Raw genomic sequence first — 11,809 nt, 5'->3', positions numbered from 1 at the left:
CTGAGCCTCCGGCCACCACCGGCCGAACCGCCAGCCCGAGCGCCGCCTCGCCGCCCCGAAACAACCCCCACCACCGCCCCGGCCAGCCCTCTAGGCCCCCGCACCCTGAACCCTAAGACTTAAGATAGATAGTGGGGTACCTCTCCGGCGAGCCCCCGTCCAAGCTGCGGGGGGTTCTTCCTTAACTCCGGCGAGCCCCCCCCCCAACCCCTGAAAATCGACTGACCCAAAAGTTGATTCAGTCGACTGAAGTGTGGCTAAATTGGAGCAGAGCAGCACCACGAGCGAGGGGCAGAGCAGCAGCAGCAGCTGGGCGAGTGAGCGATCGAGTGAAAGCCGGAGCAGCAACAGCAGCAGCGCGAGCGAGCGAGAGCCGGAGCAGCAGCAGCAGATCCGGCTGGTATGGACGCCGCCGCCGAAGGGGCCTCGCACTGAGGGAGAGCCACCGTGGAGATGTCACCCACGGCGCCGGCTTCAAGGTAGCCACTCCATGGGGGGTGCGGGATAGACGGGGCGGCAATCGTCAGAGCAGCTCCTTGGAGGTGGAGGACGGGGCGGCTGAACCGGCGGGATGACACGAGATGGACGAGTGGATCCTCATCCGGGGAGGTGGACAAGGGACGTTGAGCTGTTCCGATGGATGACGTCTTCGGGGAAGAGGCTCCGGCTGGGCAGTGGTGAGGTGGCGGACGGAGGAGGGTGGGGTTTCGCGGCTGGAGTGGAGAGGTTATGGCGTCCTGGGATTTTGAATGGCGAAAAGGGGGCGATGGGAGCGGGTGAACCAGGACTTAGGGACGCGCTTGTCCAAAATGTAGGGTGTGTTACAAAAGTACCCCCCACCGATTTGAACTAGCGGCCCTTTCGGCTCTGGTTAGAAGAAGGATTTTGTGTGTTGGGATTTGGCAGCTGGAGGGAGTTTTCACACGCGTTGTAATTTCGGGATAGCAAGGCGCGGGTTGTGAAGGCGCTAGTTTTAGGAGCACGATTTCTGAATTTTCGGGATATAACAAGACGAGGGTTGAATTTTAGGGACAAGCCTAACATGTAGTAATATTGTACTTGTACGTACCAAATCAATTTGCACTTCCCTCAACCAAAAAGAAAACAAAAAAAATAAAACTATTCACACCACACAAAGAGAGAGTCTTGCCCCGTTTTACAATACAAATGCTATTCAAAGCTACTCGCTCCTTCCATCTATATAGGGCCTAATGCGTTTTTTGATGCTAACTTTTACCAAATATTAGAGCAATAATATATGACATGCAACTTACACAAAAGCACACCGTTAAATTCGTCTGTGAAAGGTTCTTTCAATGATATAATTTTCACATTGTGCATGTCACGTACTATTAATCTTGTCAATAGTCAAAGGCGGTCTTCAAAAACTCATTACTCCCTATATAGATGGAAGGAGGGAGTATGAATCCATGTTATGTCCGATTAAATTTTTTCGCTTGCTGTATAATGCATGTAACCTACTCATACCAACATTTTAATGCATTCCAAATGTCATATATTACAGCTGCAATTCAAACTAAATTTGAATTCGTTTCTCTATTTCAATAAGAATCTACAATCATGATTGTTGCCAACTTCAACCATCATTCGTGTATTACCTTAATAACACACCACTTGATTACTATAGAGATAGATATGAACTATGTGTACTACATGAATTCGAATTCTATTTTTTGAATACACTTGATGTTGATTCCAAATAATTGTACATTTGATGTACTAACTATATATTCATAATCTAAACCATGTTCCGTATGTACACCGTGTTTATCACACAAAGTATATTGCCCCGCCCCCTACATTATGACAAGTATTTAGACCTGAGCTGCAAAAGCCACACATTAGCCCAAATTATAATCAATGTTCTATGTATCATACGTAGTACTAGCAAGATGCCCATGCGTTCCACAGAACATCAACATGATCAAGGGGCCTAATTTGCAAATATGGAGAGGGGTGTGGGTATCTTTTTTCAAACTTGCCATAGTTTCCTTCCTATCCGCCAGATATAAATCGGACGGACTATATTGCAGGATGGCAGGCACACCATCATCAACAACTCCGTTTTTTATAAGAGTAGAGATAAAATATATTATATGTAGTATAACACATTCATAACCACACCATGTCTATCACCGTTATATATATTCACACATGCGTCGGTTTAAAACACTATGATAAATTCTTCAAATATCCGAATTTGCTTTTTATAATGAAGTATGATATCTATTCGTCTTTTACACCCACACAATCCTCTTATCTTTGTAGCTAGCGCTAACTTTCTCTTGTGCATGCACACGCCCGCATCCCTCTCACCCTCCCTCAGCATTCTCTAGCTCCATCACGCAAATTCATCCTTTCACTTTAGGACGTTCACCCACGGTGTGTGTAGGCCCCCCAGCTCCTTCTTTACGGCACACATCGATCGATATGCCTCTCTAGCCAGGTGTGCCTAGCACAAACACAAGCTTCCCCTCTTCTCTTATCACCGTCCATGCCTCACTCCCACCACTCTTTTCATCGATCTCGTACTCGCACACTCCTTCACCCTCGATATAGTATGCCTCTCGTACCACCTCCTAGATGCATCCCTCACTCTCTCTATCCTTCTCCTCGTGCCTCATTTGCTTCTAACACACACATGCATGTATACCGATTGATCTCCCAACATATACCTAGATCAACTTTAACTATCCCCCCCCCAATCGATCGATGTACCTCACAAGTTATGTCTCTTCTTTCTCTAACAAAGGGCGATTGATCTTCCTATGTAGTTACGTCTGCTTACCACAGCCATATGGTCCCCCCTCACCATTCGTGCATGCCTCCTGACCCGTCTCTCACACGCACGTGCACAGACAACAAGCAGACATCTCCTCTCTTATTGATATTGCTGGCGTGCCCTCCGTTTGTCTAGCAAGCCTATCCCACCATTTGTTAGAAGCAACTCCACTACCACCCCCTCCAACACTCTAGCTCTGTCTCTCTCCCAACCTTATTCCTCTCCTGCACATATGCATGGATGTCGATCGATCTCCCTTAATACATGAGTCAGACCGATCTCCTTAATACATGAGGTAGGCCTCTCTCCTCCTCCACACATATACCAGCCATTGTACCTCTATAGTTAATTGGGCCTCCCTCTTCCCCCACCACACACTGATAGTCGAGCGTTGCAGGTAGGTATCCATGCCACAAAGACAAACTGCACATGTCCCCTCTCACGTTCTAGTAGGCCAGCCACTCTATATCTTTGACATGGGCACACACAAATTCGATGACACTCTTTATCGGTCGCGCGCGCACACACACACACACACATCATCCCTCTCTTCGATTCTATGGACACCTCAAGCCGATGATACCTCCACTCTCTTCTCGTGGATCGCCCCCTCTATATATATGTTATATCCAGGACTCTATTTCACACACATTGCATATGTTACATTTTTTGATTGACCCCCCCCCCAAAAAAACTCTCACGAACCCACACACTATATCTCTCTAGGTTTGTATCTCTCTCACACAACCCCACGCAGGTGGTGTACGTATACAAGAAGAGAATAGGTGCACCGTGCATGTACTCACGCTTCGTGCCCAGCCACACCCGTGCGGGTACACGGTGGATCTCATTTCTTTACGAAATGGCAGCCCACGTGCTAATTTGAACGCCTGTAGCGGTTGTTTACCTAGGGAGATTGTGTACCACATGTGCACGAAACACAGTTCGACTTGACGCATTGATGCGTTATTTTTAAATAAAGTTATAGCGCTCAATGGCACATGCACAGAATATAAAATGATTTTTATGGAGAAAAAGGTAGTCCGCTCCACTATATACAATCGAGCCTGCCTGCCTGGTTTGTCGCTCCTCAGAGTATCTCACACAAGGCTGTGCTGGCCTCTCTCTCTCTCTCTCTCTCTCTCTCTCTCTCTCACTGTTGGTCACTGACCCGGCCGCATCCCGTCCGTCGGGGGAAAGGGAGGAAGTGCATCATTTCTCCGTCCGACGGTGCCGAGGCAGCACATCCCGATCTGCGGTACACGCCGTTCTCTCTGACCAAGCTCTGGCGTGGCAAGGCCTACACCACCTACTCGCTGCCGCAGTATGGGCAGATTCTGCCCACCGCCGCTCACCTAGTTACATCCTGACGACCTCCAGGTATCCCCTCCGGCCTTGCTCCACTGCCCTTCTTCCCACGTCGCTGCATGTGGACCTTCCATAGTTCTTTGCCCAAAACATAGCTCGTCGGCCATACTTTCCATATTGCAATCTCTTCCTCACACCGTTTTAGACAAACACAATCGTGTTGTTATTGTCCCTTAGGACAAGGAATATGCTTCTTTTTTGTCGTCGCATGTGTCATCAACTGTTATTGGCCAGTAATTGTTTCCTTTCTACCTCTTTTTTGTAAACAGGGCTATCCATTTCACCTCGTTGCTATTGCGACCTTTTGGTGAACTGCACAAATCACTTTTTTCTTAAGAGTGTTTTGTCCAGTTGTACTAAAATGTCACACGGGCAACGTCTCCACATTTCTGTGCGACTGCACAAAGGGAGATTGGTTTTGCTCTATCCTCCTCATCCAACTCCGAGCCTAATCTTCTCCAACTAGTTAGTCTTAAGAGAGACTGCAAAGGTGATTGGCTTCTATTTGTGTGTTTATTGTTTCATCAGCAGTCCCCTATTATCGTAATCACACTTAATATATTTGGAACAGGGACGCTCAGCTCTATTTTCGTGGAACTGCACAACATGATCAGAATGTTGCATGCTCCAGACAGCTACTTTTTTTCCCAACATGCCTTGTTGATTTAGACAGAGCTGGGGGGGATGTTGCTGCCAATGAAAGCATGGATCAATTTTAATTTAACACCTTCTCACAACTTTGTCTTCAGTTGTGATGTAAATATTAGCTCTAATCTGCTAATAATTGACATGCATTAGCAAGGAAGTTAGTTTTTTATTGTTTCCGAAAGAGCATCGATGGCAAGACACACGAAACAAAAGCTGAAATCTCACACCATTGTACAATTTCATGTTGCTGGAAAATTATTTTTATAGTATGTCAATTATGTAAACAAATGCTGGAAGCTTGATAGCATTGCCAGAAGCCTCTTTAGCATCCGGGTCCATGTGCCATGCACAAAATTATACTCCTTCGTTCCTAAATATTTGTCTTTTTACAAATTTCAAATTGGCATATTTTAGAGTGTAGATTCACTCATTTTGCTTCGTATGTGTACTCCCTCCGTTCCTAAATACTCTATTCGTCTTTCTAAAGATTTCAACAAGTGACTACATACGAAGCAAAATGAGTGAATCTACACTCTAAAATATGTCTATATACATCCGTATGTAGTAGTCCATTTGAATCTCTAAAGGGACAAATATTTGAGTATTCACTCGTTGAAATCTCTAGAAAGACAAATACTCTGGAGTATATTTAAGAACCATGGGGGTAGTGCACAACCGCATGGGAGACTCAGCCCGGTCGTTGCGCCGCATTAATAGTGAGTAATGAGCAGTCAAATCATAAGCCCCACCTTTCCCACTGTAAGTTGCTCGGAAAAAACAACCATCAATACAATCTTCTTTGAATGCGCTCATACTACTCCATCCGTCACTGTTTATAGAGTGCGCTTTAGAAAAAAGAAAAAAAATCTGTGGGACCAAGACGACTAGCGATCGGCCTGAAAATAGCATTGGTAGTTATAACACGGCGTCTATTACTAGAGGGAATAATGCATACACACATGCATGCAGTGCTTCCACCCCGGGTACACACATGCATGCACTTACTCCACTCCGTAGTAGTACTACATCGAGAGAAAATTCTGGACTTGATTGCGGTTACCACGCCCTAATTAATTGAGCATTAAACCAAACGCGTCTAAAGTCTCTCTGGTCGTGGAAATGCATTGAGAGAAATGCATCATAATGAAGCGCGCCCTATAAACTGTGACAGAGGGAGGAGTAGTATGAAGGTGCAAAACCAAGTACGCGTATGGCCAGTCGGTCAACGCACCTCCTCTTGGCATATCACTGACATGTGGGACAGGAGTGTGAGCAAACCGATCTCAATTGACAGCAAAGAGCCAACCCGCCGTTCCTTGAAAGAGACGAGGAGCGAGAACACATAGACGGTCTCGCATGGAGGCCAAGATATATTCGAGCATGGTTGGTTGATTGATATCATCATTACATGTTGGGCTGCCGTTTTCCGCCCTTCTCCGGAATAAACATGTACTTTATCAGAGATTAAAAAATAAGAGTACATACGCTCCACCATCGGTTCTAGTAGTAGTACTACTCGTACTACTAAACCTTGCGCTTGGCTCTTCGCCTCTTTGTGAAGTTGAACAATGATGGTACTCCGCATGTTGGGTACTACAGTGTTTGTCTCTGACAATCTGACACCAAATGGACTGATGCATGTCCACCAAGGGTAAGTTGCATTAGTCAAAAGGCGTAAGCGAGCTTCTCCTCGTTCTGCGAGTTGACGGGACATACCAAAAAGTAGTGTTAGTCCATACTCCCTCCTTTTCGGTTAATATGGCTTAATATTTTTTCCGGGTAAATGAGAGAGCTTTATTCATATATAAGCATTCTTAGGATGATCCTCCAAGACACTGGTCACTAGGAAGTGAGGTACCTCGCAAAAAAAGAAGTAGGAAGTGAGGTGTTTCGTCAAGCCAGCTCTCGGCCACATTCAAAGTGCAGCAAGCACGGTTCGCATGAAGATGCGCCGCAAGGTTTGTTGACCTGTTTACATGCTGAATAACAAAAAAAGAGGGAATATTACCGAGCGCTCCTATTTGTAATAGGATATGAGCCAGAATTAAGCGATAATTCTGGCGAGTGTTCCATGCAATCAACTTCCATTATCACATGCGAAAACCGTCGAAGAGAACCAAATGTGTTGAAGATTGCTTTATCACATTTTAAAATTATAATAATAGTGCAGACGCTCCTCCATCCGGTTCCTAGTACTAGTATAGTACATACCTCTATAGACTATAGTAGTAGTACTAGTACTACTAGTAAACTTTGCGCTTGGCTGTTCGCCTATTCGGGAAGTCGAACAATAATAGTACCAGTAGTATAGTGTATGGTTCTCGCAATCTGACACCGAATTAACTGTTGCACGTCCACCGCCTGTGCGAGGGAGAGCTTGCATTAGTCAAAAGTTTCTCCTTGTCCTATGAGCCACCGCGCGCAAGCTTCTCCCATCCTGCAACCTTCTCCTCGTTCGATAAGTTGATGGGACACATCAAAGTAATGCTAGTCCATACTGCCTCCTCTCCGGTTAATATGGCTTAATTTCAAACGAGATAAATACACTGTCTGTCACTGTATATTTGTAAAAATACAGTCAGTGGACTTCATAATACGCTCATTGCGCTCTATGTATATATTTTCTGGTGTTTACATGGTCACTAGCTCACCCTGACTTAGTATGTGTGTGCATGCACGTGTAGGTTGAGCACTTGAGCGTGACCATGTCCGTTCCGTCGTGTGCTCGGACATGCATGCATTAGGGCGTCGAGCACGTTTTTGCATCCATGTGTACGTGTGACTGTTGCATACACGTAGGGGGAGTACGTGTAGGGGCCACTAAGGAGCAGTCAAATCACACAGTAAGTTAGTCGAAAGAAGCAACCATCATTTCACTCTTCAATGACACGTACGCAATATAAAATGGTTGATATGGAGAGAAAAAGAAAACCACTATATATACACTAGCAGGAGCCTAAGCTACAAGCCTGCTTGCTTAGGTTGCTCTCTTCACAAGCATAGAACGATGGGCCTGATCCCGCAGCTGGGGGAAGGGAACAATGTTCTGTGTAGACGCGGTCGACATTGGCGCGGGAGAAAACTCATAGTCGGTGCGTCCCAATCGGGGGTCACCGCGGTATGGGCCGATGCCGCGTCCCAACCGCCCTTCTAGCTACAGCCTGACATCCCAGGTAGTCCATCTTCCTTTTGGAGCCGGCTTGCTCCACTACCGTAGCTCCATCTCCATGTCATCTTTCTCTACTTCTACCGGCTTCTACTTGTGATGAGTTTATGTCTCATGACCTAGTGCTAGTACTATTATTCTAGTCACACTTCTTCAATATCTTTGCCATCAGGGATGCTCAGGTCGATTTTAGTGGAACTGCACAAAAGCATCATATGATCCGAGGGTTCCAGCCGTCTTTCCTTCGACAGCTTCTACCTGGCCAGGAAATTAAATCCTGCTTAGGGTTTAGGGTTTAATTCATAGTGACCCCATCAGTAGTTTTTCTTTCGTCGCTCTTTGTCTTTAGTTGTGAAGTAAATATTGGCTATGTTCTGTGAATCATTGAGATGCATCAGCATGCGTGTTAGTTTTCCTTTGTATTCGATGGAATGTTGTAACGGGGCAACCTTGGAATAGGAATGAAAATGGAGTGGAAAGTTTCCGTTTTTCCGGAGAAAAAATGCAAACGGAGAGAAACAAACGTTTTGTTTTGTTGGATCGTGCCATCAAGCAAAACCAACGTTTAAATCACGTCGTGTCTCACCCTCCTCCATGACTCGACCCCACACGGTCGCTCGGCATGCCAATCACTGCAAACCGAGTATACAATAACTTTCCCGCCTGCTTGTCGATGGATCGCGCCATGGAGTACTAGCACTACTGGAAGAGATTGACGAGTTGGGGGAGGACAGCTAGCTATAGCATGGACTCGCAAGAACTTTTTACATGCATGTTGTAGCCGGCTATTGCGACCTTTGAACGCGGAGCAGTTGTGTGCACCCCGAAGTGGCGTGGGTGATGCTCTCTCGGCCAGCGTGTTGCTTCAATGCCAGCGCCAGTGAGAGGTCGCGTCCGGTCTGGCCGGGCATGAATGCGGCACTGACCGTTTTGGGCGGGAAGCACGCACGGGTGATGAAGAGGGTTCGAGTTGGTAAGATCCGGCCGTGGCAGCGGTCCGGACATCTGCAAACAAGAGATGGTGTACGTTAATATTGCTGAGTATATAATTAACAACGTAAATAATGTGCCAGTTGGACAAATATGATTGGAGATGGAGATGGAGATGGAAATGGAATTTTATGTAAACACGGATATGCATGTCTATGTCTATGTGTGTGTGCGCGATGACTCTCGTGACCTGGAAGCGGGGGCGTGTTTTTTATCGAGTTTTCTTTCTTGGTACGTTAAAAAATTGTCCGCCAGTTTTCGTTTCTTTTTTCTGGGAGCGCGCGTATTCTATTTTTTTAGGGTGCGCGAATTCTATTTAAAACCACTGCTATGGAGAGATTTTTTTACTCCATTATAGCCTCTTGTTTGATAGAGTTTCTCGCGTCTCGCTCTCTCACCCTCTCCTTATCAAAACAAGATGACAGTGTCCACTCTATCTCTCTCCTCACCGGTGGTCACAGATCCAGCCGAATCCCGTCTGCTGCGGGAGGTGAGGAGGTGCAGCGTTGATGTTGTCGCCGTCGGCGACGGAGGAAGCCGATGCGCGCCGTCCTCTCGGAGCCGGCGCTAGCGCGGACGAAGATCCTCCGCGCCCTTGTTTGCTACCGTCGTGTGGGCAGATCCCGCCCGCCCGCCTAAACGACATCTCGCCCACTTGAGGTATAACTTCTTGTACTGGTCCAGCTCCTCAGGTCGCTGCGTGCGGGTTTTCTTCTATGCGACTACTCCCCAGCTCCCCATGTATAGTAGCTAGGGTTCGTCGGCCGGTCCAACATCACCTACTAGTACTATTATAGAGGAAATGCCACTCGAAAAGTTGTCCTGATTTATGCCTCGGTGGAGGTATACATGTTGTTTCGACAAAAAGTACAAGGTGGTTGTGCGGTCATTGTCCATATGGTGGTAGTACTATCACTAGTTAAATGAAGAAATGCTTTTTTGCTCGGGTATCCTGGTTTAGTTCCCATCAAGATAATTATGATGCTTCTGTTTGTTGGTGTACTTTTCATTAATTCTTATTGATAATTGAGATGTCATTGTTAATCTTGTAAAACAAAGTAACAACACTATATCCCTTTTTATATTTTTGGAAACAGCGATGCATATCTCCATACCCGGGCATGTCTTCCTCAATTTTAGTGGAACTGCACAAAATTGGATGGCCATTGTTGTTCCGCCTCACTGTCCTCTGCCACATGGTTCTTCCTTCCTCGAGCTTGATTACTGAGAAGAAATAGACCACAGTGAGGATTTGTCGAATTTCAAAGGTGCCTCACCCAAACTTGATGCCAAATGGATGATGCATCACCACGATGACCTATCGATGCTCATGGTTGCGCCTCATGGTTGTCTCGGCTGGTGAAGCTGATCGATTTTTAATGAAAAACAAGTTGTCTTCCATTAGTGCTCTTTGCTTGTTACGCACACAGATGATATCCTTCGTCAGTTCACCTTGGTTGTGTTGAAGACGCAGTCGTCTTTCACGTTGGTGCAATTTTATCACAGAATTGGCTATGAACCAAATGTTTCCTCGAAGAAGGATCGACGTTGGTACTAAGAGCATAAGTTTTGTATTGATTTCTAAGCCTTCTCACAACTTTGTCTCCAGCTCCCCTGTAATTTTATTTGTCCAGCTATTAACTTTGATTTAAAAATGGTGTCGACTAAAAACTCGGATGGACGTAGTAGCCCTCCATTTTTATTTACTCCGCATATTAGATTTGACTAAAGTCAAACTTTGTAATACTCTCAAACCTTTCCGATAATTGAAATTAAAATTCTTTATTTGTACACACTCTCACACATTTCTGATAATTTGGCGCATGTGTGGTTGTTCACTTAAGGGAGGGTAGTGTACCGCACGTGAAGGACATGAAGTGCGACCAGGACGCGTGGGCGTGGATGATTAGTTCATCGGAAGTAGTAGTAGTTTTCTTCACTGTACGTTAAATAAAGAGTTTTGTTTTGTACTTACACAATTTAAAACGATTGTTATGGAGAGAATAAGAAAACCACTCCACGAGAGTACTATATGGACGCAGCTTCATTGACTTAGTGCACCTGCCTTTGGGTTTATGACAGGTGGGCCCAAAATGTGTCTAGCTCACCTGTCATACAGCCAAAAGCAGGTGCAGTGAAGGCACCGGAGCTCAGTCCATACTACAGTAGTATATATATATATGCTGGAGCCTCAGCGCTTGTTCACTAGGGTTTGCACTCTCCACACTCTCGCTGCACTACATATATGTATACACACTGGAGGCTCAGTGTTCATTTTCTAGGGTTTGCTATATTCACAGTCCCTCACCCTCCCTTCACCAGATCTAAACAAGATTACGTTGGCCTCTTGTCTCTCTATCCCCCCTCACAGCTGGTGAAGGAGGCGTCCGTATCCCGTCGCACCAGGAAGGGGAGGAGGTGCAACATTCACTCTATCGCCTTCGGCGAGGGAGGCAATCCACTGGCGGTTGTGCTGTTCTCTTTCACCCAACGCCTATGTGGGAGGGCCACCGACCCCTTTTTCCTCGCTGTCGTACGTAGTGTGGACAGATCCGACCTCCCTCCGCACTCCTTGCCACATCCCGACGACCCTAAGGTATAAGTTTCTTTGAAACCGTCGTTGCTCTAGCTGCATGTGGATCTTTTTTGATCTGTAGTCGAATCAAGGTCTTGGTTCAAAGAGGAAAGAAGGGTGCGGTGGGCTGGAGCAAGAATCTAGGACGTGGTTCAATGAGGAAAGGAGGGACGGAAAGTAGTATAGACTGGCTATCCAGCCGCTTTGTTGGTCGAAAAGGGAAAAAGGGGGTAACCTAGTACACACATCTGTAAGGAAC

The sequence above is a fragment of the Triticum dicoccoides genome, chromosome 3B, assembly GCF_002162155.2.
Source record: "Triticum dicoccoides isolate Atlit2015 ecotype Zavitan chromosome 3B, WEW_v2.0, whole genome shotgun sequence".
Lineage (NCBI taxonomy): Eukaryota > Viridiplantae > Streptophyta > Magnoliopsida > Poales > Poaceae > Triticum > Triticum dicoccoides.
Note: the sequence above shows the minus strand (reverse complement) of the source record.